At 38.8% G+C, this 25,234-nt stretch overlaps 1 protein-coding gene across 8 annotated transcripts in view; it reads right to left on the bottom strand.

The window, feature by feature from the left end:
• TMEM177 (transmembrane protein 177) overlaps nucleotides 1-25,234 on the bottom strand; it is a 161,552-nt gene that overhangs the window by 135,552 nt on the left and 766 nt on the right. For 2 of the 8 annotated variants that reach the window (XM_044060655.1, XM_044060657.1), the window contains exon 2: nucleotides 2,793-2,900. The exons of 4 other annotated variants lie outside the window; for them this stretch is intronic. The gene's annotated coding sequence lies outside the window, so the exon portion shown is untranslated. Of the gene's footprint in view, nucleotides 1-2,792; nucleotides 2,901-4,183; nucleotides 4,200-13,942; nucleotides 13,955-25,234 lie in introns of those variants that run through there. 2 more of the 8 variants (XM_044060656.1, XR_006363441.1) reach the window with 2 other exon arrangements.

Below are 25,234 nucleotides of genomic sequence, written 5' to 3'. Positions count from 1 at the left end.
ATCATGTATTGTCTCAGTGACCTTTTCAAAGAAAAACATCAGGTTCAGTAAGCATGAGCTTCCTTTGACGAAGCCAAACTGGAATGGATCCAGTGTTTCGAGGTCTCCTATGTCCTTACTCATAATTTGCATGATAATTCTTTCCATGATTTTGCAAATAAGACTAGTCAAATTAATGATTCTGAAGTTTCCAGGATCTACTGAAAGTCCTCCCTTATGAAGGGGGATGAACATTGCAGTCCTGCATTCTCGTGGCACAAAGCCTGTAATAAGACTAGAGTTAAATAGGTCCTGAATAGTCATATTTTAGACTGTTCCAGAAGCATCCTGGGATGTTATTTGTGACCATTGAGGCTGTGTTCTTGCCTTTAGTCAGCATAGCTCCCTAGATAAAGCTGGTGGGGTTATGTTTAAGACTATTTCTTGGGGGATGGTTAGGGGTGAGAGTAGGTAAAGTTGGAACTGAACTTGTTCGCTAACAGGTATACTATATCACCAGGCTCAGTAAATGTGGCACCATTAATCACCAGTTTAGCACATTTTGTATGTTGGCCTTGAGGTTTCTGACATAGCTAAAGAAGGCCTTATGGGTATTCTTCACCTAGGAAAACTACTTTAACCTCAGAATTGGTGGTTAATTTGCCCTCTTAGTTCCCTATTTAGTTTGATGAGAGTTTTACCTTTATGGGAATAGCCCTACCTGATTTTTGCCACTATCTTTTTCCTTTTGTTGTACATCACATTTAATTAGGGATGCCATCGGGGCAGTTTGTTTCTGGTGCTAGTTCTGGGCATCATCCTTGGCAATGGTAATATGCTACTCAGTGCTAGCCTCATTCTAGCCTGAGACACAGTCTGAGAGCTCCATAATGTTTCTCTTCATGTAGTCCAGGGAGGTAACATTTCAGGTATTATACACCTACATGGACTACGATGGAATCATACTGGTACCTATGTGTAATGACTTCAGTATATGAGTAATTTGGCAGATCCTGGCTCAAGATAAGCAACTACCCATTATTTTCTCCTTGTTCAGCCTGGTTAGATGGGTATCAATATAAGTCTTACAATGAAATCACCTACAATGAGAGTCCTGCAAAATGAGTTGCTTGCCTTTGGGACTTAATGTTTGGGGCTCCATTGAGTGCGACTGTATGTAAAGTGTTAGGTGTTTTTTCTCAGTGCCATTGGGATTGCTGACATACTTGAAAGCAACCTTCCTAAACAAACAAAGATCATATAGTCAGTGTGTGTGAGTGTTGTGTGTTATGTGAAGTGGGAGTTGTGTGCATGGTTTCAACAACCTGACGTGCGCTTGTATGCAAGAGTTTAGTCTCCAGTGTCATTCTGTAAGTACACCTCTCACATACTGTGTGTTTCTTTAAGGATATCAAGTGGCTGTTAGTAAGTATGAGACAATTGTTACATTGTCTCAAGATGCTCATATCCACCAAACTGGCTACATAGAAATTAGGAAACTGCACATCCATGCTGTCCAGTCCATTGATTGGTGAGCTACAAGGAAGTGCTGTATTGGGGTTAGAATGCTATTACGGGTGCTTCGTTTGTGCAGACTAATAATATTGTTTTACTGGGGCAGATTATGCTAAACCGTACTACATTCTACTAACTTTAATGTTTACACAATACTAAATTCTGCTAAATCTATAGCTATTGCCACTCAATGCACAAATAGCTAATCTAGGCTTATCAGCACAAAAGGTAAGCTCTATATTTACTGATTTACAGGGTACAGTTTTATAGACTGGTTCATAGGCAGAATTTGCTTTCTAGGTCTTAATTACTGTTCAGGGCACTGCTAACCACTGCAGCACAGAAAAAAACAGAAAACTACTAATGAGTCTTTTGGCCAATAAGACAACTACATTATGAATGTTTTTGTGGGTTTCCTAACACAGATAGACTAAGCAAACAGCTCTTGCCACAAGAGCAATAAACCCAGTCCTCAAAAGAACCACAAGTACAATGTTACCTCAAGCAAATTAAACAACTGTCTGGAAATCCCTTGCTGAAGATGATTTCAAGACAAACTTACAGCAGTAGCAGTGAGAGGAAAAGCATTTGTTTTACAAAAATACAGTGAAATGTACAAATGAACGTGACAAACAGCAGCATTCATTGAAAATAACTTAAACCACTGTGATTTAGCAAACAAAAGAACTTAGCTTTGCCTGGATGGCAATGAACACAAGCAAAACACTTCTAGAACACAGGCTAGGACACCAAGCCTGGAAAAATGAGCAGAAGACAACACGTAGTATATGAGATTTACTCAAAAGCATTCAGTATCACGGATCTATGGAAAACAATGGGTAGGAAGAGTACTTAAATAACTTATACAACAGACAATAGAGAGGGTTGGGAGAGACTCTGGAAATCAGATTACCATAACGATTGGAAGCCAGAGACACAGCCTTCTAAAACCACAGCAGGAAAAGGGTGGGAGAGCTAGGAAAATTTCAAGGAAGAAGCAGGCTAGTTAGAGGGGGGTCTAATCAAATAAAGCCATTATTGGAGCTTTTTCAGAAACTTTAGCTTAATGTTTCAGTGCGGAATGAGGCAGACACAAAGTACAAGGGAACAGAAATGCACTGGAAAGCAACTTTAAGCAGGTAAATGACAAAGCAGAATATAAAACTGTAGGCACAAAACTGGAATATCAACAACTGTAAAAGCATGAAGCACAAATCTTGGAGCCTAAAAAATAATACTCACTACTGTATACTGTAATTCTACTACAGTTTAAGGCATCAGACTATGCAAAAACTTACCACTAACACTGTTTACGCAAAAATGCCGTAATGAATGACTAAATAAGGCTCAAATCTGGTAGTACATCACAGGCTCAAATCTGGAAATACAACATAGTTTTGCCATACCTGTGAATGAAATTAAAATATTAAGACCCAGCAGGGTTTAAAATACAAACAGATTTTACAAAGTAATTCTACTTGTGGAGATAGAAGTGCAGTATAATGTATATACAGAACTGTCCAACAACTGCAAATGAAGCTACAAGACTAAGGTCTCAGAACAGACTAAAACGTGTAAACATTTTTTTTTTTTTTTTTTTTGTGAGACATGCAAAAAAGCAGAAAGTACAAAGAAGTATCACCACACAGGCCAGTGAAAGTGAAACAAACATTTAAGCAGAGTTGAAATAAAAATGCTTCCTTCTCTTTCTTTTTTGATGGAAAGCTTGTTACTCATAGTGCAGGGCTTTCCACACCCCTCCAAGTCTTGCATAAAAGACCGTGGGAGGGGGCAGCTCTGTGCTGGATATAGCAGGCTATGTAGAGAGGGATTCAATCAAATAAACCAATATTGGAGCTCCTTCAGAAATTTAGCTTAAATGTCTCAGTTGGGTGGGGCAGGCACAAATAACAGGGGGAAAGTGCAATGAAATGCATCTTTAAGCAGCTAAATGCTTAACCCACTATAAAACTGTAGGAGCAAAACTGGAATATCAACAGTAAAATTACTGAAGCATAAATCCTGTAGCAAAAAAAAAAAAATCCAATAATTTCACTACTGTAATTCTACTACAGTTTAAGGTACCAGTCTATGCAGGCAGAAATCTTTAACACTGTTTATAAAAATATATATATATATATTAATAAATTACTAAATAAGGCTCAAATCTTGGAGATTCTGCCACAATTCTGAATAACTCTACAACACTAAGGTCCAGCAGGGTTTAAAATACAAAAGCTAGCTTTACAAGTTATTCTACTTGTGGAAATAGGAGTGCAGTATAATTTAGAAATATAATCTTCCCACAACAAGACTAAGGTTCAAGCCAAAGCAAATATGTAAACCGTTGGGTAAAGGTCACTGCTCAACACAAAGACAAAAGAAAATATGTAAAAAGTCCAGAAACCTCCACAGCAGCTGAGGTAAAACTCTTTAATCTTAATAAAACAGCATAACAGCACGCAAAAGTAAAATCAAAAGGTATATCAAAGGTAAGGGCTTTTGAGGTAACTACTACCTCTTCATCAGACTTAACATAAATATTCAAAATCAACATATTTAAGTACACATTAGCCTATCGCAAAAGTCTAGATGCTATACGTCATATGCAGGTAAATGCAAATCATAATCTAAAGTATGCTGTAAAAAACTAAGACAAATTAAATAAAATTCTAAACAACAACGGTACCATTTGAAAAAAGAAGACTCCACATGTTGTAGAAAATGTCTCGATACACAGCAGATGTACAAAAATAACGAATTCATTCTCACAGGATGTGTAAACATTCTATCTACAAAATGATGTGCTTAAAAAGGTACTACAAACCTATCAAAATGAAAACATGTAGTCCACACATCTTAATAATCCGCTTTCATAATGATCTAAAAGGAAAAATGAAAGTAACTTTTGCTAGCCAAGTTCAAATATAGGTCACATTGTGGGAGCAACTAAAACACAAAGGGGAGTTTAACGGGATATACATCAATTTAGGTTTCAATTTATAATCAGACTAACCATAAGGAAATTCTATATCAATCCTATACAACATAACTAAAACAGTATATACCCTGTCAAAAAATATGTAGTTAAACAATGCCAGTCTCAAAAACTCAATGAAGCAATGGTTGTGCTTTCAACATAGTTTTCAAAGAGACCTGCCCATTTATCCCAGAAAACTTATCAGCTCCTAATTCAAGGATCCAAGCCAGCTCCCTTGCTTCAGTTCTATTCTTAATATCTCCTCCTCTACCTGTATGCAACAGTTCAAAGACAAAAAACTTAAACGTATGCTGACTGCCAGAATTACAGACATGCTGTGCTTCTTTTTTCAAATGGTACTGTTATTTAGAGTTGCACTCAGTTTGTCTTAGTTTTTTTTATAATGTACTTTAGATTAAGATTTCTACTTACCTGCATATGATGTATAGCTTCTAGACATTTGCGATAGGTTAATATGCATTTAAATATGTTGATTATGAATGTTTATGTTATGTCTAATGAAAAAGTAGGAGTTACCACAAAAGGCCTTACCTTTGATGTACTGTTTGGTTTTACTTTTGGGTGCTGTTACACTGTTTTATTAAGATTAAAGAGTTTTACTGGTGGTAGTCTCTGGACTTTTTATTTATTTTCTGTTACAAGGCTAAGGTCCCAGAACAAAATGCCAACAGATAGCTGTAAAATACAATACAGCTAAGTGCAATTTAAATAATTCGCCAAAACAGAAAGAAAAAAACTTTTTTCTCTTTCCTTATTTTTTTTAAACAAGAAACATCTTTATTAAATTATCACATAGGACATATGCAATCTTACATCTAAATAAATGAAAATAAACCATTTCAAAACAATCTCAGTTGCGAACATTACACATTACAAACCACACCGACACAACTGTAGCTGCAAACATTATACACTACTTTTAATATATCCAGTCGTCATTTAACAATTTACATAGCTCATTCAAATCCTGACTTCTTTTAAACCTTGTTCCTCCTCAGCATGTGCTGATCCCACAATTCCTATTTTCCCTATGTAATTTGCTCCTTTTTCTAAAGGTCCAAATTCCAGTTTTTTTTTTTTAATTTCTGTTACTATCCTCACTACTTCTAGTAAAGTTGGTTTAGATTTCCATTTTCTAGTAAATACTTTTCTTGCCAGTTATCACAATCGGCTGCAGCACCTTCTGTATGGAGTCTGCATGTCCTCCCCGTGGTTGAGTGGCGTTCAAAAGACATGCGTAGAATGGGCGTGCCTTCGCTAAAGGTTGGATGTTGAGCTGGCACCTCGACACCTGTAAAAAAATCTACTGCCAATCATTAGCGGACCACAGTTCCGCTGTGGCGACCCCTAACTGGGAAAAGCCGAAAGAAGAAACACAACAACAATTAGACACATCAAGGCTTTACTATGTCTAGGCAATTCCGATTCTGTATCATAGCTCAAGAAAATAATTGTCTTAGTTACATCAATTTGTTCACCCAGCATCTCCAACACAGCAGCCTGCAGGGAATCTCTAAAGTCTGCCAACTCATTACACTCCCAGAAAATATGTTCCCAGTTACTTCTTTCTTCTCCAGCACACCGCCAAAACTGGCTGTCTATGTGAGGAAAGATCCTTTGTCTGCCAGAGGAATAAAGATACCTATGTAAACACGTCCAGCCAAAGATCCTGAATCTTCTATATTTTGTTGCATATTTGGGAGATATCCCATTGTTTCTTTGTGAATTGCTTATCTAACCTCTCTTGCCAATCCTTTCTAACCTCCTCCGATTGATTCTTACAGTCCTTATGCAATATTTTGCAAGCTCTACTAATTATTCCTTTCTTAATGGCAACTTATTTTCTAGATTTGACTAAAAACTCTACCAGTGCTGGTCTTTCATTTAGGATGTTTTGGACCCTCCTCCCATTTCTTTCTCTTTGCCTATACTCTGACATCAATCCTTGATATGAAAGGCAATCTCTAGCCTGCAGTCCAAATAATGACAAGACCACGTTATACAGAATTAGTGATTCTTATAATGAAATTAGAAGATTTACATGAATATGTCAAGGCCATATGTTATACAGAATTTGTGATCCTCTTAATGAACATAGGACATTTAAATGAGTATGACAAGACTGCATGTTATACAAAATTAGTGGTCCTTATAATGAACATAGAACATTTACATGAGTATATCTAGTACTACAATAATGCTGGGGTAGGAACACAATTCCTGATCATGGACCACATTAGTGAATCCTTGGTGATCCAGCCCCAGTAATCAAAGGCCTCTCGTCAATTACTGCTAATCATAAGTCATCATCAATGAGCAGTACTATCCCATGTGCTTATTTCCAAGTAGATGGTTGTGCAATCCCACTAAGGAGAAAACAGATGGTATTACAGTTTCCCTTTTTTCTTGTTTGTGCAGGCTTAGAATTAATATGTCTATATATGCATATATTTCATTATTTTATTAATTTAACATTTGCTTACTGGGAAAGTCTGACTGGGTCAGGAACCCATCCATTTTCACCAGAGGCCCTGGGAGAAAACCTCCAAATGATACATGAAAGTTAAGACAATTTACATAAACAAGATAAAAACAGGTACTAAAGCACACATTAATAAATGAATACTAAATAAGCAGAGAGAAGTAGACAATAATAAATACAAAATAAGTACAGAGAGGTAGATACAATAATAAAACTTGTACTAAAGTGGTAGATTGCAAACATTTTTTACGTCTCTCCATACACACACATGTATGTGTGTGTGTGTGTGTATATATATATATATATATATATATATATATATATATATACACACACACACACACACACATATGTGTGTGTGTGTGTGTGTGTGTATATATATATATATATATATATATATATATCTATATCTATATCTATATCAACATACACACACATGTATACATGTGTTTGTGTGTGCTTATATTTCTTTTTTATATAGCCTCTGACTTCGGTGATTGGTGACTGGCTAAGCCCCTCTCATCAGAAAAAGCCTAATCACAGAAAGTAAATTATTCAGGCTTACAGTGGCAAGTAGGAAGAACCAAGAAGGTCCAGAAGGAAGAAGTGCCTGAAACCAACCAATTCACAACCATAAAACACCAACAGAAATAACCAAAGACGGCTAACACAAAAGGGTTGGATACCATCAAACTATATACAAAATAACAAGGAAGGTGGGTGAGTGCTACCACTGAGACAGTGTGAAATTCAAACATCTATTGTTACAGGCAAGTAAACTGTATTATGTTTATCTGGAAGGATGAGGATCCAGGAGCCCCTGGATAATAGTCCTTGCAAAGCCTGCTCTGGAACTAGAGAAATAATCCAGTTTGTACTGCATTGCAAAGGTACAGAGGACCAGGTTGCTACCCCTAGAATGAATCTACAGTCTACTCCTTTACAATGTCACTGAAGAGGATGAGGCTCTGGAGGAATGTCCCTAGATTTTCCATGGTGGGAATAACAAACAACAATAGCAGTGGACTATCAATGAGTAACCATTTGCTTAGAGACAGGTTGATCCTTCTTAGCCCCAGAATATAAGTTCATAGGTTGGTACTAGGCTATCTGCCCGAAGGCATTTATAAGCCTAGCCAGAATGTGTTGGCTTTCGCCGGCCCCTTAGATTAGTTCCCTGTGCCTCTGCCCAGCAGAGCCACTGAAGTGATCCCAGAGGTAAACTATTTCCCATCCAATCATCAAAATTTTTTTTGAAGAGTGTTAGCGAGGAGCTCCACCTAATGTAGATTGGGATCTTGTTCCAAAGCATGGGAAGTCTCTGGGACAGGAATCTATCCCTCCAGCACGTCCTATTTATGGTTGTGGTGAGGTTTAGATCCCTAGAGCGTGTGGCTCAAGGGGATAAGATTTTCATTAGATGGAGCATGTCCATCAATTCTGGGTTGGACATGGCTTTGCACGACAGGCAGAGATCACCTCTGAGTAGGCAGTATGCAACCAAGTACAACTGGAGTTTCTTCAGTCGAGCTGCATAGGGCATCTGTTTGAGGCCAGTGATCCTCTTGATGAGGTACTTCTGTGGTCTTTCCAACTGTTGCAGGTATCTTGTAAGGTACATCCCAAATGGGTTGAATAGGAAATAAACAGCTATTAAGCTTTCCTGGAGGGCATAATTCTGTCAAGGTAACACCTGACCTACCTGTATACATCCAAGGTATGCAGAACCTTCTCTCCCTTGTTTTCTGAAAAGAACTGCAAGATTAACGGCTTGATTCAATGTAACTGTATCTATAGCAATACAGTCTCCTGTCTACCTTCCCAATTTCTTTGCCCTGAAATAATTTCTCTACTCCAGTGGCTCCTTTTGCTCCCTTGTAGACTATTCTCTGGGGCATTTCCTGACCTGAATGCCATATATTGTGGACTTTGGACATGACTTATTAACATACAGCGTCTTTCTTCTAAGTCCTCATGGATGGCACAACCAACCCCTCATGGTGGTTGTGCAGTCAGGCATGTTTTTGATCTATGACCGTGAGCAGCTCTTTTTGTGGTTTCTTTCCCCTATCCAGAACTGAAAATGGCACAAGGGTGCTCTTGCCTTCTGACATCTTCTGCATGGGCAAGAGTTAAGCTACACTGTGGAGACATTCCAAATTTGTGAGCCTCTAGCCTGAAGGACAGAATTCTACATTTGCCAGATTCTCAGCAGTTGCTACAGTTTAAGCCACACATTGAGTGCTACAGCTCTCACTTTTGACTGCAAATGCAATACTTTTATGTATGCATTAAAAAAAGATGATGACCGGCTAGTCACTCCCCCCAGCACTTTGTGCCTGGGGCAGTTGCCCCTCTTGCCCCACCCTAAACTACTGACCAGCCTAGTGGGACTAATCCAGTCAACAAAGGGAAAATAAATAAATACATTTCTTCTATTACTATTGGAGCCTTTCTAGCAATCAGTATTATTATTACTTCCCTTTGTCTATCTCAGATATCCTGCTGAATGTCCACCCTGAAACTGTTTATCAAATTCACATGCTTATCCCTAAGCAAATGTCTCTCTTGTAACATCACTATTTGTACCCAATACTTTTAATATAATTTAGTCCTATTTGCTTTTTGTCTATACCTAGAAGACCATTTACATTCCATAACATGGAAAGAGTAGCAATTATGATTGAAAACTAGTACTTCCACCTATTATACATAATTTTTTTTAATTGTGTATTCCCAACTTTTCACATACGTGTGCACACCAATGCTTGGCAGGCTGATCTTTTAACCTTATAATTCTTCCCTTCTCCATCTGAGCCTACATCACATTTTCCATGATGTTTTGCATCATTGAAGACACTGAAACAAAAATGTAAATAAACATTCAGAGGCTCCATTCCATTTTAGCCGTGCTATATGTTAAGTGTTCTTAACACTATAGTGGATAGTACAGAGGTTGCTCTACCAACATAGGAAGGATGTGCACTTTTGTAAAATGCAGGCACTGATGGATTCTGGGCTGAATGAGGAAGATAATAATCTACAAATGTTGTTATTGCTGGTTTACATCAGGCTTGTATAAGTGACAAAGTATAGGGTTATTAGAGGACAGTCATTTTGCTAGGACTTTTCTAGCCTCAGGTTAGAAAACATTAGGGACCTTTTACCATAGCCTCCACTGTAGCCATACCCCATCAACTACACTTTGTGTAAGTAATGTCTTTCAGCTTTTCCCAGTTAGGGGTCACCACAGCAGAACTCCGTCCGCTAATGATTGGCAGTGGATTTTTACAGTGCCGAGTTGCCAGCCCGCCGCCCAACCATCAAAGAAGGCAAACACATTCATGCACGCACCTACCTGCTTGTCTTTAAACATCACTCCACCACAGGGAGGACATGCAGACTCCACACAGAAGGCACTCCAGCCAATGACAGTGTAGGATTGAGTAGTAAACCCAGATATTTCTGGTTAGCGACCTTATAAATGTTATTGTTTAGGGGATACTGTTTTGCCATTGTGGCAGGTACAAAACCAGCAATAGTGTGGCCAGGCAAATCCAACTTTGTTGAATAGAGAAAGATACGCATTACTGAATTCATTGACCTAACCTGTGAAGACAAATATATTTGTCCTTAAAATTCAAAGATACAGTTTGTAACTTTACTAGAAATGTCACAGATAAACCATACTGGTGTATCTAGAGTCCATATTAATCCAAATGCTACAAACATTTTTTGTTCCACTCTGATGTCTTAAGCACTACCCTGGAGAAATAAATTTTTCTTTGGTAAGCAAGCCAGTCTGTTTATCCACATTTGAGAGACTAGGTAGGTAATGTCTGTCATCTTTGGAATTTTAGGAGTATTTATCACAAGGAATGGATTAAGTGGTATGACAGGGAAGACTTAGCTCAACTGCAGTTGTCGGCATAAACTTTATTTTGCCATTTTATATCCTGGTTAGACTTACAGTAGGTGTTGATGCATGTTTTAAGACGAGATCATTTTGGTTGAAAATTGTCTATTTCTGAATAAGGTGATTTGATTAATACTTTCAAGGCAGAGGTGAGATTTTTTTTGACATCATGCCCAGCAACTCCCACAAAACAGCCTTGTAAAATTATTGCAGATGATTATAAGTTTTGAGGCAGAAGCCTACTGAAGTACAGTGTCATAGCTAGTTAAGGTACCATTTTTGCAGTTTTTACAATCATTAGTTCGGCCTGTATTTTTCTACTTTGTAGTCTGGCTTCCTCTTCCTGAATTTACACCTCATTGCCCTGTAAAATAGGTTTTTGACTTTCAGTTTTATAACAGATGCATGTCTATGAAGAACACAGAAAACTGAAAATAATAAACGGTCATCAGTAATGGTAACAGTTTTAATAAGAGTTCAGCTTTCTGAGCATATCCAAGAACGAAAAACAGAGAAATCTGGCAAACAGAATTGACACTAACATCTAATTGAAAGCTAACTACAAATAAATAATTGTTCGGCATTTATTTCTCAGATGTGCATGCAAACATAGGGGGGTTGTGGCTGACAAAGTTTGCAGATGATTGCAAACTAGGCACCATAGTCGACACACCAGCTGACACATGCATCCTCCAGAAGGGCCTCACAGAAACAGATGACTGGTGCCAGAGTCATGGCCTTAAACTAAATGCCAAAAATGTATAGTCATCCCCTTTGGAAAAAACAAAGTACCCACAAATTACCACATAGGTGGTAATCCATTAAGTATGGAAAAAGTAATCAAGAGACCTGGGGACCCAAGTTGACAGTGACCTCTCACATTTGACACCCACGTCGCCAAAGTAGTTAGAAAGACCTTCTACCTTGCCCACCTTATCCTGAAGGGATTCACATCCAGATCAAAGGATGTCATTGTACCCTTATATTCCTCCCTTATCAGGCCTATGATTGAATACAATGCCCCATTTGATATGTACTTCACCCGGCACCTGCAGCAGCTGGAGAGACCCCAAAAGTACCTTACCAAGAGGATGAAGGGTCTCCAGCATATGTCATATGCTGCCAGACTGAAAAAGCTCCAGCTCTATTCAGTAGCATACTGCCTGCTCAGAGATGATCTGTGCCTTACGTACAAGGCCATGTCCAATTCAGAATTAATGGACATGCTCCACCTCAAAAAATCCAAATCCATCAGAGCCACGAGAGCTAAAGATCTAAACCTCAGCACAAATATGAATAGGACATGCTGGAGGGACAGAGTCATAACCCAGAGGCTTCCCACACTCTGGAACAGGATACCTGTCCATGTTAGGCAGAGCCCCTCACTGACTCTCTTCAAGAGAAATCTGGACGAATGGATGGGTGATCGTAGGTTTACCCCAGGGGTCATCTCTATGTCATTGCTAGATAGAGGCACAGTAAACTAAATTTAATTTAAATTGTACAATTTTGTATCATTACATGGGGTGGCGAGAGCCACATACACTTTGGCTAGGCTTATAAATGCCCTAGGGCAGATAGCCTAGTACTATACTATGAAACTATAATAAAATCACCATGTTGTCTTCTTAAGCTAGATGTGTTATGTGGTGTTGGGATTTACTAACCATTTCTTCTTCTATTGCCATTTGGAGCTCTGGCCCAGTTTCTGTCTCCTGCGAAAATGAGACTAAAATAATGAACAATATCTTTGAGGAACTAGTTAATAACATAAGCTTTTCTTACAGATGTATTGTTTGATTTACCTGCAAAAAAATAACCAATGAATTTTCCTAGTTTGTTAACTGTTAGGGATCACAAACAGTGGTGATAAAAGTTATCTTTGGGTTCTTTTCTGGGGGGGAGGGGCAGAATTATGCATACATCCTTAACTCTAACTAGGGGCATATTAATCTGAACTCTTAATAAAGTATAACCATTTTTATAACTGGTTTATAGTTTTGCATAGTTAAATGGAGAGTATCAATATATGCAAAAGAATGCCACCTGTGAATATACCACATTTTTTTCAAAACTCATGCCAGTGCATGATGTCATATTGGTCTACATCTTAGCTTTTACCTCCTGTGCTCTACTTTCCTATACTGATAATCTAGACCATTATACTGACGTGAAAGGGCACTTTTGCAATGTTTCTCCAACAACTTTCTCTCTAAACTACATAGAATAGAGAAGAAAGATTCAAAAGTATCTACTTACTTATGTCCTTTGGAAATCCCAGGGCTTTATGCCCAAATGTGTTTCAGAAGCTGAACAATTGCCAGGCACTTTTAAAAGAAGGAAGCATCCTTTGCTTTTGGGTGAGGCTGACCAATTTTCCAGTAAACTTTAAGGCTTAGCTTATGGAAGTATCCCATACAGGCCTTGTTGCACTAGGAAGTACAGTGCAGTTCAAGAGACCATTATTTCACTACAGGACAGAGGCTAAAGCTCAGTGATCTGGCCAAATGTACTATCTTCTGAGCAGAGAGAGTTGGAGACACTCCCAACAGCAGCAGCTTTTAGGAGTATCCTAGGTCGTCCATTTCATGCAGGCAGATAATATGCAAAATCAGCTCATTTTTTTTTTTATAACTGGGTTGTTTATCCAAAGGGAACCCTGAAGACAATTTCATAAAACAGTATATAGGGGAGATGACATCTACCCACAACTTCTCAGACAGAACAGAGGAACTAATTTGCAGCTGCACCTTCCTTTCTACCAAAAGCATAACAGCTTACATGAGGATGCTTGAAATGGTACGGATATGTACCCGTGGGAGTTCTGCCAAACTCCATCATTGCCTTCCATACCATTTTCATCTACAAAGGAAGCTCAGATGGCGTTACAGGTCAGTGGCAGTCCTCTTCTGGGTGCAGTCTCCTTACATTTGGGTGTTGCTTGTGATATCACTTCCAAAAGGCTACAGCCAACGCAATCAGTCTCTAATCCAGGCCCAGACTGCCACCGAAGCTTGAGTTTTCTTATACTTTTTAGAATTATTAGGACACTTCAGTTTACCTGTAAGTATGTAGATACTGCATTAATATGCCTTACAATGAATCAAATGCCAAACCACTGCTACAGTGTAAGATTTAGGATTTTTTCCCCTAGTTTACTTTTGTACTGCTTTGATTTCTCTCCAGTTGCTATCATTCCAAGCCCACGAGAAAAACTTTTATCATCTTTCTTTAATGCATGACTTTTCAGTTACTAGACATAAATCTTGCAGAAAAACAGAAGAACAGTATCTGCAGATTGCTGGAAGTTAAGTTTCACTGAATGTTTTAGGTCTTCCTAGTCAGCCCAGGTATAGCACTAGTATTAGTGAGAACTGCAACATCAAAACTGCACAAGTATGCAGCCATGATAAGGACCCAAGTGTTTAGCAAAGTCAGATGTTGAGGGCACATGGGTCAGAACCAGCAAGGCTGAAAGGGTGCTATTGCAAACTAAATTAGGCAACGAGTGTTCTCAGAGATGTTAAGCTAACAATTCCATTCACCTGCAGCAAGTGCTCTTCTACTTCCAGGCAGAGATGAAGGGAAAAGGTTGCCTTTGAGAATGTGTACATTTGTAGTTAAAACTTTCTTATACAACTGTATAGCGCACAGGTTTACAATATATTTCTACAATTCAGTTTCGGAGTAACCATTCAATAAGAGCACTTTTGCAAGCTGGCAGGAAATGGAACTGCCTGTAAAGGTGACGACCATATTTAAGTTGCTAGAACAACAATATACCTTTGCCTATTGCATTTTTCCCTCTAAAAAGAAAAAGTGAAATATAGATACTTAGATGAAACATTTCCTGACATGAGCTTTGTTTGGTTGTGTGTCCATGTATAAACCACTGGTCTTTTAAAATACACAAGCACTTGCACAGTACAAACATGATTTCAAAATGATTTACAGTATAAATATTGATAACCCAGTGGTTGAGAATGAGTATTTCGAGTTTTGCACCACAATGTGTGTGTGTGTAAGGGGGTGAGTAATGTGCCTTTTTTAAGCTAGCATAGAACTCTCAGGCATGTCTAATTCTACTTTTGTTCTGTTAGAGGCATAATCTTGAAGAACAGAAAATAGAAAAAAGTCATTCTGGACAGGGATTATTGAAAAGGGAAAAAGTAGGAATGTAAAAACCAAATCATGTAACATATCCAGGGTTAGCTGAGATAGGAATGACCCAGTCTTTACAAAGAAAGACCAACGTAGCGGGCAGTTAGACAGCCATTCCATTAGCTCTGGGTTGAAACTAGCCATCTCAAGAGGTGATCAAAGTAGTAATTAATACGGAATACTTTAAGAGCAGTGAGGCAGGTCCCCTGATAGGATAACCTTTGCGACTACACTGGAGCAGGCCATCAGTTAGTGGCCATAGACCTGCACCAAACAACAAGATGTCAAACCACAAGGACAGTCAGAAAATCAGGGAAGGTGAGGATTTTTTTTTTATCCATAGATATTATAGTATACCTCAAGGATCAGTACTTCAACCATTTTTCTTCTCTTATCAACCAACCTGTGACACCGCTTTGAACAAGCATCTCCAGTACAGGGTGAAGATAATGCAATATTGCTGTCCCCAACATCAACAAAACAATATATATTCAGTTCAGAACATTTGTTAATGTGTGGGTCCACAAGACATACTTCCACTGCTGCTCGCTTTTTGAAACGGTCCAGATCTCCACTTTTTCCAAAATGCACTTTTACATGCTTTTTGGCTTGCTGACCATCAAGCCCCCCCATCAGTAACGAGTCCCTTCCTTCCACCATACTGGGTCACCCTAGCACTAAGGTACAAGTCAGCTGAAGAGTCTGTCATCCAGGAAGCCATACAGGTGTTTTTTGCCTTAACCAGCATCCAAGCAATGAAGCATTTGTAATGAGGCCCTAATCTCACACCAGATGACTGATGTGAGCATCTGCTTCACTGGTGGGCATTCCACACTTTCTGCTTACATGTGTCCTTCCACCCATGGTAGCAGGGGCTATCCTCACCAGACTGGGTGATATTTGGTTCTCTGCAAGCCTCAGGTGGCATTGCAGCCATCAACATACCTAACGCACCTTTTCCTCCCCAAAGTTGGGTGGGCCAGTGTCACCCACTCATTCTCACCCTCTCTCATCCAGCTCTTCTAAACACTCCTTTGCACCACATAGCCGGGCTTTATTCTACCATGCATTTCATTTGAAAATAAGCACGTCTTTGCACACCTACCCAACTTTATAAGAGCACACAATCTTTATGAATAGTAGTGTCTGCCTTTCACAGAGGCTGGGGGTCCTTTTCGAACATTATATTAATGCCCTTTTACACAGTATGGACATGGCTCTTCACTCATGCTGCACTTTGCATTTGTCTCTATCAAACACGTGACAAGAATCTGTCCTACATTTTTAGGTCAGTCAGAACACTTTGCAGGAACCTACAGTGAGGAATGGCACTTTGCATCTGGTATCACCCTCTGAACAGAAGTATTTGCCACTGTTCTTATCTGTTGGGGATTACACTAGTTTGTGATACTCCTTTTGTGCACTTAATTAGTATATATATTGATGTGAAAGTCTGTGCATACTTTTGTAATCAGTAAGGTATTTAGTCATGTAAGAGATCATTGTATCCAACTCTGCTGTAGGTCTGTATTTGCACTTTTTTCTATAATTTACTGGAATATTTTATATAGTACACACTGTCCCCATTTGTAAAAATAAAAATAAAAGAGAGAAGGGTTCTCAAAGGATGTACTTCACAAGTCAGAATAGAGACTACAATGAACACACTGATAAATACATTAAAACTAAGTCAAGAATTGTACCACAAACAAATAATACCATCTTGACTGAAATAAGAAAAGAAAAAAAAACAGTGCCAAAAGAGACCACCTCGAAATTGTTGTTCTGACTTAAGTTAGTGATAAAGTTACCACCACATGAAGGAATGTCATATTTTGTTGTGGGGGACAGTTTTGTAGGGTAATACCACAGTGATCATTGCATCAGTGACATGCATTACCTTTTAGAATCAATATTCTTTGTCACTGAACATATTTGAGATCAGTTTCCATATGGTCAGTTGACATATTCAATAAGTCATACTACAACCTAGTGACAGTAACATTCTGTTTATTTTGTTTTTTTTTTGTTCATGTAAAACAGCCCCCTGCTCAGATGGAAGAGCATCTGACAGAATTCATTAACTGTTACGCTACAGAGAATTTACCACCCCTAGCAGATGGTGTCTTAAATCTCATCCACCACGAAGTGATCAAGATGACCAGAGACTGCCTGGACAAATCGCTGGAAGGACCCTTCACCTCTGCATATGTCTATGATCTCAAGAAGAATCTTAAGAAGCTCCTGCAGCATGCAAGTATTTGTTGCATTTGCAGACCTATTGAAAAGTGATACATGATACCATCAGAGTGAGCACATACCAAAATTAGTGAAATGAAGAAGTTTACAGGATGAGGAATACACTAATTGACAGTGGCCTGCATTTAGGTCTTTCACTCTAATGCAGTAAGACGCATCAGATTAATGGCAATTATTATCTCTTTATTTACTTATTTAAGTCTGTTACTTCAGTCAGTTGTACTCAACAAGGGTGGAGACACAATGAAGTTGAGAGTAGATCTGACTTCAAAAGCTCTCTGCTGAGAGTTAGTAGACATTTTGACTTATTAAAATATTTCCACCAGTGATATATGCAATATTTTTAATGTAAAACTGCCTGGTTTTGTTAATATCTTTGCTGACCTGGCTTAGGGTCCTTGGAACAGTTCACATACCCACTTAAAGAATAAATTAATAAAAATATACAAAGTACAATTCCAAAACATAGAAGAAGCAAAGCCACTGATTTAAATGAAAGAAAAGTATAAAAATAATTACAAGTTCACATCAGAGATATATCATTCATAAAAAAATTCAGTATTTTGAAGTCACAATGAAATGTTGCAAATAAAAATACCTAAAGAATGTAATACTTTTACATAGTTTGCTTTCAGTATCAAACCACAAACAAACACAAATCCATTAAGACCTGAGTTTATGAAGATGTTGCAACTTGGGAAATCCCATGGATTAACAGACAGTTGAGATAGTACTTCAGTATGTACCTGATGTGGACTATCTTCAGTAAATGTACACAGGCCAAGTGACAATTTTGATAGCTTTGCACAAAATCTACTAGCCTTTTGCTGGTGGCTTTGTTTTCATATGTAAAAAATAAGTTGTATATTGGAGTATTTTATTTAAAATTTGAACCATGCGCTTTTGAATCCCGAAGCATTCTCTGTTTCTATTAGCCCATGAGCAGTCCCACAGCTCTGAGGTGAATTTCATCATGCAGCTGATGAGGACACTAATTATATCCATTTCACAACCACCTGAATTCACTAAGGTGTCTGGTACGTATTGGCAATATCTGTTTCACATGTTCACTGTTATGCCTTTGCCTATAGCTTTGCCTACTTTAAAAAAAAAAAAATTGATTATTTAGAAAATAGTAAATACAATGTTAGACTGACAAATGCAGAATGATTTTCTTACTTTTCAAAATATTAAAATGCATGTTTCCTGTGGCTATACGAAAGTCTATTTGCAAAACACCATATTTTGAATTTTTGGTTTTGCTCATTTCTGTTTATTTTTCAGAGTTTAAATGACCTTCAGTTTCAGGCTCACACTTGTGACAGAAGTAGAAGAGATGATTCAGTACTCACATAAAAATAGTTCTTTGAAGCAGTTTATTTGAATTTGATAGGGTCACAATGTGTTTTAACACGTGTTAAACGTGTCCTAGTGATGCAGAATCTGGGCATACTAGTTTAAATACATCTAAAGGTCCTAAGCTGTAAATCCTGGTACCCTGCTACAGCCCCTCTTTGTGGAACATGAACACATCTGCAGCTGAAGCACCCTTCTGTAACTTGACGCTCATACCTAGCTGAAGTACTCTCTATGTTGTTTTTTTTTCTGCTAGCTACTACCTTTCTTATTAAACTGTATATCTCTGTTGCCTGTTCTATTAACTGCACATTGCCAAAAAAATTATGGTTTCCCACCCACCCCCATTTTTCTCCATACACTTTAAAATTCCTACTAGCCTTTCTTTCTTTTTTCTCTTGTACTAAACATTTCACCTTCTACTGCATAGCTACAAGACTAGCTTCCCACCCCAGGTGTCTGTCTGTGAAAACAGGCTTCATAATCTATTACACTTCAAAGTCTCCCTTATGCGAGTTTCTCCAGAGCATTCTGCCTGCTAACCTGATTTTTTGCAGTATACAAGTGATTCCAGGCTAAGCTACTTCATTGGCTTTAATCCGTATTTGCCCTATCCCCTTCCCTGTAGTTTCATATTTCCCCATGACTCCTTGTGCAGTTTTAAGCCTATTGTAGTGTTCCACACCATCTTTGATTCTTCATTTCCCCTTCAACATAAGCGAATCCCAGTGTGTGCTGGTGATGTACAAGTGACACTGAATCTGGGCATACTAGCTGCAGACATATCCAAAGGTACTGATCAAAGTATAATGGTCTTTTTTATCCTGCTGGTGAAGGGTAAATGGACTTTTCATCCCAGTTCATATCATACCAGACTGCTAACTAAACTAATAGGCCCTGCTATTCCTTGATTTTGTAGATAGTTGTATATCATTAGTACTGAGTAGCAGGGGTATACCACAGTTGATGTCTGCCACTTGTACCATAATGCACACAATATTTTTGATAGATAAGAGAATGTCAGTTTTTCCAAGCAATGGAACGACGGCAAATGTGGCTGATGCTTACATGCAACTAGCTTTGCTGTTACTTCTCTAGTGCATTGTATTAGCTTTTCTTCGGTCCATTTTTGATGAACCAATGCAAAGCAATAACAGCTCTGTGTAAGAATTTCCTGAAGCCAAATGGAAAACAGTTATGGCTGGAACATATGACTACTGATTTACTTAACTTTAATGCGCAAGTAGTGCAGTACTTTTTTTTTTTTTTTTACATTGCAGTGTAGAGGTTGAAAACGCACAGTCTATTTTCTTTTACTGTCTCACCTTTGCTTAGTTATGCTGTTTTAGAGTGTAGTTTAATTCTCGGTAAGCTTACTTTTTTGCCTCTTTCATCCTCTCTCCTGCACATCTCTTACATTCTCTCCTGCTTTTTCTCCTACACTCACTTTTCCAGGTCCTTCCCTTACACTCTCTCTTGCTTTACTCTCAGACCTATAACTTGACTCCCTCCCTATCTTCTCTCTTTACTCTTCTACAGCTCCCCTTCCCACTGCAAGTTCTTTCTGCTTACTACTGCTTTCCTTTAGGTCGCCCTTCCTCCTCTCTCTCTCTCTTCTCTTTGCTCTCACCAATTCTATCTATATACTTGTGCTCATAACATTTATTCCTAATTTCTCTCTCTCCCTCTACATAGGTCTTAAGCTGTAAATCCTGTTACCCTGCTACAGCCCCTGCCCCTGGAATGTGAACACACTTCTGCAGCTGAAGCATCCTTCTGTAACTTGGGGCTCATAGCTAGCTGAAGTACACTAATTTAATGTAGGTTTTTTTCTGCTAGCTACTACCTTTCTCATTAAACGGTACATCTCTGTTGCCTGTTCTACTAACTGCACATCACCAAAAATTCTGCCCCCCCCCCCCATTTTTCTCCATAACTCCTACTAGACAGTTTTCTTTTTTTTCCTGTACTAAACATTTCACCTGCTACTGCATAGCTACGAGACTAGCTCCCTACCCCCCCAATCTCTGTCTGTCAAAACAGACTTCATAATCTATTAAACTTCAAAGTCTTCGTTACCTGAATCTCTCTAGCGCATTCCACCAACGAACTCAATTCTTTTTTGCAATATACAACACAAGTGATTCCAGGCTGAGCTACTTCATTTGCTTTAATCAGCATTTGCCCTCTCCCCTTCCTCGTATCCATCCCCCCCCCCAGGATTTCTTACATAATTTTAAGCCTATTGTAGTGTTCTGCACCATCTTTGATTCTTTGTTTCCCCCTCAACATAAGCAGATCCCAGCATGCCCCAGTGATGTGTGAGTGATGTAGAATCTAGGCATACTAGTTATAAATATATCCAAAGGTACTGATCCAAGTATATTTCGTCTTTGGTCTTCTGTAATCTTTATTCTGCTTGTAAAGGGTAAATGGACTTTCCATCCTACTTGGATATCATACCTGACTGCTAACTAAACTAATAGGCCCTGCTACAGCCCCTGCCCATGGAACATGAACACATCTGCAGCTGATGCACCCCTCTGTAACTTGGCACTCATTGCTAGCTGAAGTACACACTAAGTTAATTTTACATTTGGTTACTAGGAAAGTCCGAATGGACTGAAGTCCTTTTTCAGCGGAGGCCCGGGAGAAAAGCTCCACATACAACATTGGTTAAAAATATCCACAACTAACAAAGATTAATCTAGTATAAATTACTCATGTACAACTCATAACATCAAATACAGTTGTGACAACTCATTAAACTGTACATCAGTAAGAACATTCAGAAGGATATAGTATTTTAACAATACTTAGAAGAAGGGGTGAGTGTTGAGAGAGAGTCATGAGGAATGTAACTAGCAAGACTTGACAGACATCTACAGCCTGGAAATAAGGGAGTGTTTGTCCTAGGGTGAGCCAGAAGATGGAGTTAGACTAGCCTGGGGTGTCACAGCCAGAAGATGGAGTTAGACTAGCCTGGGGTGTCACAATGACAAATCCTATTAGTTTTTAGAGATTTCTTGAACAGAACTAAGGACGCTGTGGCATAGGTGGGCAGAGTTTTCCATTTTTTTGGCTATAAAATCTGAATAGAGGGAGGCTCCTGCAGAGTTGTTGAATTTAGTGACTTGACGGAGAGGTTTTTTGCTGAAGCATAGTACCCTAGTACTACAGTAAGAGTGTTTTAGGTTTTGTAATGTGGGGGGGTCTTATCCGGGTAGTAAAGAATCTTGCTGGTTATTGGTGATGAAATTTAGCAATTTTGGTATAGCAGGCATTAAGTTTAGTTAAATCTGATTTTCTAAGATTGGAGAGGACAGGGGAGGCATACAGAAGTGTAGAGATGTGATGGGTTTGTGCAATTTTGGCCCTGGTACTATTTGTGAGAAACAGTTTATTTCTATGTAGTTCCCCCAGCCTCTTTTATGTACTTTCTTTATGATGAGTGAAACGAGTGTGTCAAATTTCATGATGCAGTTTATCACAACTCCTAGGAGTTTGGTGTGAGTGACTGGAGAGATGGTTGTTTTATTGTTAGAAAAGATAGTAAATGTGGGTATGGGAGTGGAGTGGTTAGTAGGCTGGAATACAAGAAGTTTAGTTTTATTGGTATTAAGTATTAGTCGAGAGTTGGTAAGTCATTCTTCTACAGAGAGGAAAGAGGCTTGTGTTTGCAACTGTTATTCTTGCAGGGAAGGAGGTTTCTTATCTGGTAAATAGTTGACTTTTCCTGATATGCGTGTTATCTTATTACAAATGTAGGTAAGTGGCCACTCAGGCCATCAGGGAGGCAACCTGACTGACTGATGTGTTGGTCGGTTTGTCAGAATCCAGTCAAGTATTGACTCTCTCTTGGTGGATTTGTCAATTCTAGTGGGAAACTGGATGAGCTGAAACAATCCATGGAGGTTGGTGAAGTTGGTGGGAGAACTAGAGTTATAAGTTAACCAGTCAATGTAGAAGTCCCCCAAGATGATGGTTTTATATTGGAAAAGACTCAGAGGCCCAGTCTAGTAGGTCTTCAGAGTGGGAATGTTGTTCCCAGGTGGTATGTAGCAGTTGATTATAATGACACTTTTCCTGGGGTTAAGTTTTAGTTTAGCAAGTATAATTATAATTTCAGCATTGGCTATCTGTATATCCATGTTTAACTGATTTTTAAATAGTAAAGCTACACCTTCTTTTTTGGATGTCCGATCATTTTGTAGGACATTATACCCCGATGCTAGAATTTCATTACTGGAAGCGATGGGTTGAAGCCAGGTTTCAGTGAGCAATACTAAGTCAGGAGAAAATAGGGACAGATTAGCATGAAGGTCATGGACCCTTTTGCTGATGCTTCTGACATTTATATTTAGTATGAGCAGTTCGGTGGATTTTCTAGGTAGTTGGAATGTGTTATGAGAAGGAGTGTGGCAAGTCAGGAGGATATCATTATCAGATGGGCCAGGATTAGGATGCATGTCTCCACGGAGAGAAAGTCTGGCAGCAATGTGTACTTTGGTTGTTATGAGGTTAGTGAAGTATTTGTCATATGTAGAGGATAGTTTATTGGTAAGGGTGGGAGGCTAAGGTCGGTTTATGGGTATAAGAATAGATGTTTATGTGTAGGATAGATGGGGAAAGTGAGAGGTGTGGATATTGTAGTGCGAGTGGTACAGGTGGCATGGTGGGGTAGTTTGATATACGTAGTAGTGTGCGCAAGTAGAATGAGAATTGTCAGTAGTATTGATGTTGTACAAATGTTTAGGTGGAGCATGTTTAAGTGACGAGATAGATGCAAATGTTGATGGAGTTGTATGTGATGTTAGGTAGGCCTGGATACGCGAGTAGCATTAGCTAGTACTAGATATAACGGCAGAGTTATTAGTGTAGCTACTAGCGTAGTAAGTATTACTTTACTTATCTTATCATAGAGGGAGGACTGGACTGCTAGTAAGGAGGGGTTTTGTGGGGGTGGTGTGGTGAGGAAGTGATGGTGGTTAACTGTGGTTGGATGAAGGTGGGGGAGTGGCTTACAGTTTATAAATCTAACAAGAGAGGAGTGGGAATGAGGGGAGTGCAGTGAACGGAGCATATTGGCCCAATTCTCGTAAGACCAGAAGCTACAGGAACAATCAGCTAAGAAGGTGAGTGTTTTTGTGGGAAAGTAAAAGGGGCAGCTTTAGTGCATCAGGAAGAGAACTGCAGGAAAAGGAGTAGTTAGAACAGGGGGAAAGCAAGTTACAGAAAATATATAAGTGGTGTATTTAGCTTAAAGAAGAAAATGGGGTCTAAATAGGAGAAAGAGGTACAAAAGGGTAGTAGTTTAGCCAGCAGACTGTATTCTAGAGAGACTGAGGGATAGAAGATAGTGGACAGAGTTTGCAAGAGGGAGAATACAATTAAAGGTGGGTGTCCCAGAAGGAGGAGGGGGAAACCTGGGTAACTGCAGGTAGTAAGGAAAGGTTAAAACTGTCTGGAAAAATGGAGAAAGACAGAGGAATTCTTAGTAGGTTGGTAGAGCGATGGGAGGTAAGAAACTAAGCAGAGACCAGACACAGAGGAAGGTTAAGTGGTATGCTCAACACTCAGCTTGCAACAGACAAGTGTGGAAATGTTAAATAAAATACAGGGTATAGCATACATAACACTTGTGGACAATTACACGATGGTGGCAGTTGGACTGGGTTGTGGTGGTAAGCTCCTAGAAAAGGAAAGAGCAACAGCTGATTAGATTGAGAATTGGAATACATGGAAGGATACAAACGGATAAGAGGCTGGACAGGATATAGTGGGGATGAGCGAAAGACAAGATAAAAGTAAAGTACCAAAGTGCAGTGAGATAGCAACCTGAAGGAAGAGATTAGAAAAGGAATGAATTAGCAGAAAGTGTGAGTGAGACAGAGTAGGAAAAGAATGAGTTGGTGAGATAATAAATGAAGTAGGGTTGCCACCTTTTCAAATGGCCGAAGTGGGACATTTTCGGAACACACATCAGATTTTACAGGCCGACACATACCCACAGTCAGTACAAAGGATAGAACTTTACTTTTTTGCCTAAATAAAAGCTTATTCTTGTAGCGGTTTAGTTGCTTATTCTGCTTCTTGTAACATTTAGGTATTTTAGATACAGAAATAATTATTTTATGCAACTATTACATAACATATGGGACATAATTATATCCTACAATCTCAGGACATTTGCCATTTTTTATATTTTTTGTCAGGACACGACTGCCCCTCACAAAGTGGAACAGGTGGTAACCCTAAAATGAAGTGAAATAAAACCAAGAACTCAAAAGTAACCCCAGTTTAGAAATACAATCCACACTGTAGACCCCAAACAATAGCAGCGAAGCTTCCAGTATAAAAAAAATCACAGTGAACCAAACATTCGTTTACAAACAACATGTAGTGGTAACCATTCGCAAATGGTAGCCTGAAGTAAATAGTATGGCAGCCCAAGGCAAACTGTATTACTTTGGCAGCAACTAACGCTTAAGATTCGGTGACTCTCTAAATAGACACTTAACGTCCGTTATCAGCAATTGCACTTCAGGAGCGTATATAATACTAT

This window comes from Protopterus annectens, chromosome 2.part0 (assembly GCF_019279795.1).
Source record: "Protopterus annectens isolate FY-2018-M chromosome 2.part0, PAN1.0, whole genome shotgun sequence".
NCBI classification, from domain to species: domain Eukaryota; kingdom Metazoa; phylum Chordata; order Ceratodontiformes; family Protopteridae; genus Protopterus; species Protopterus annectens.
The sequence above is the reverse complement of the archived record's forward strand: the minus strand, read 5'-3'. Positions and strand labels throughout refer to the sequence as shown.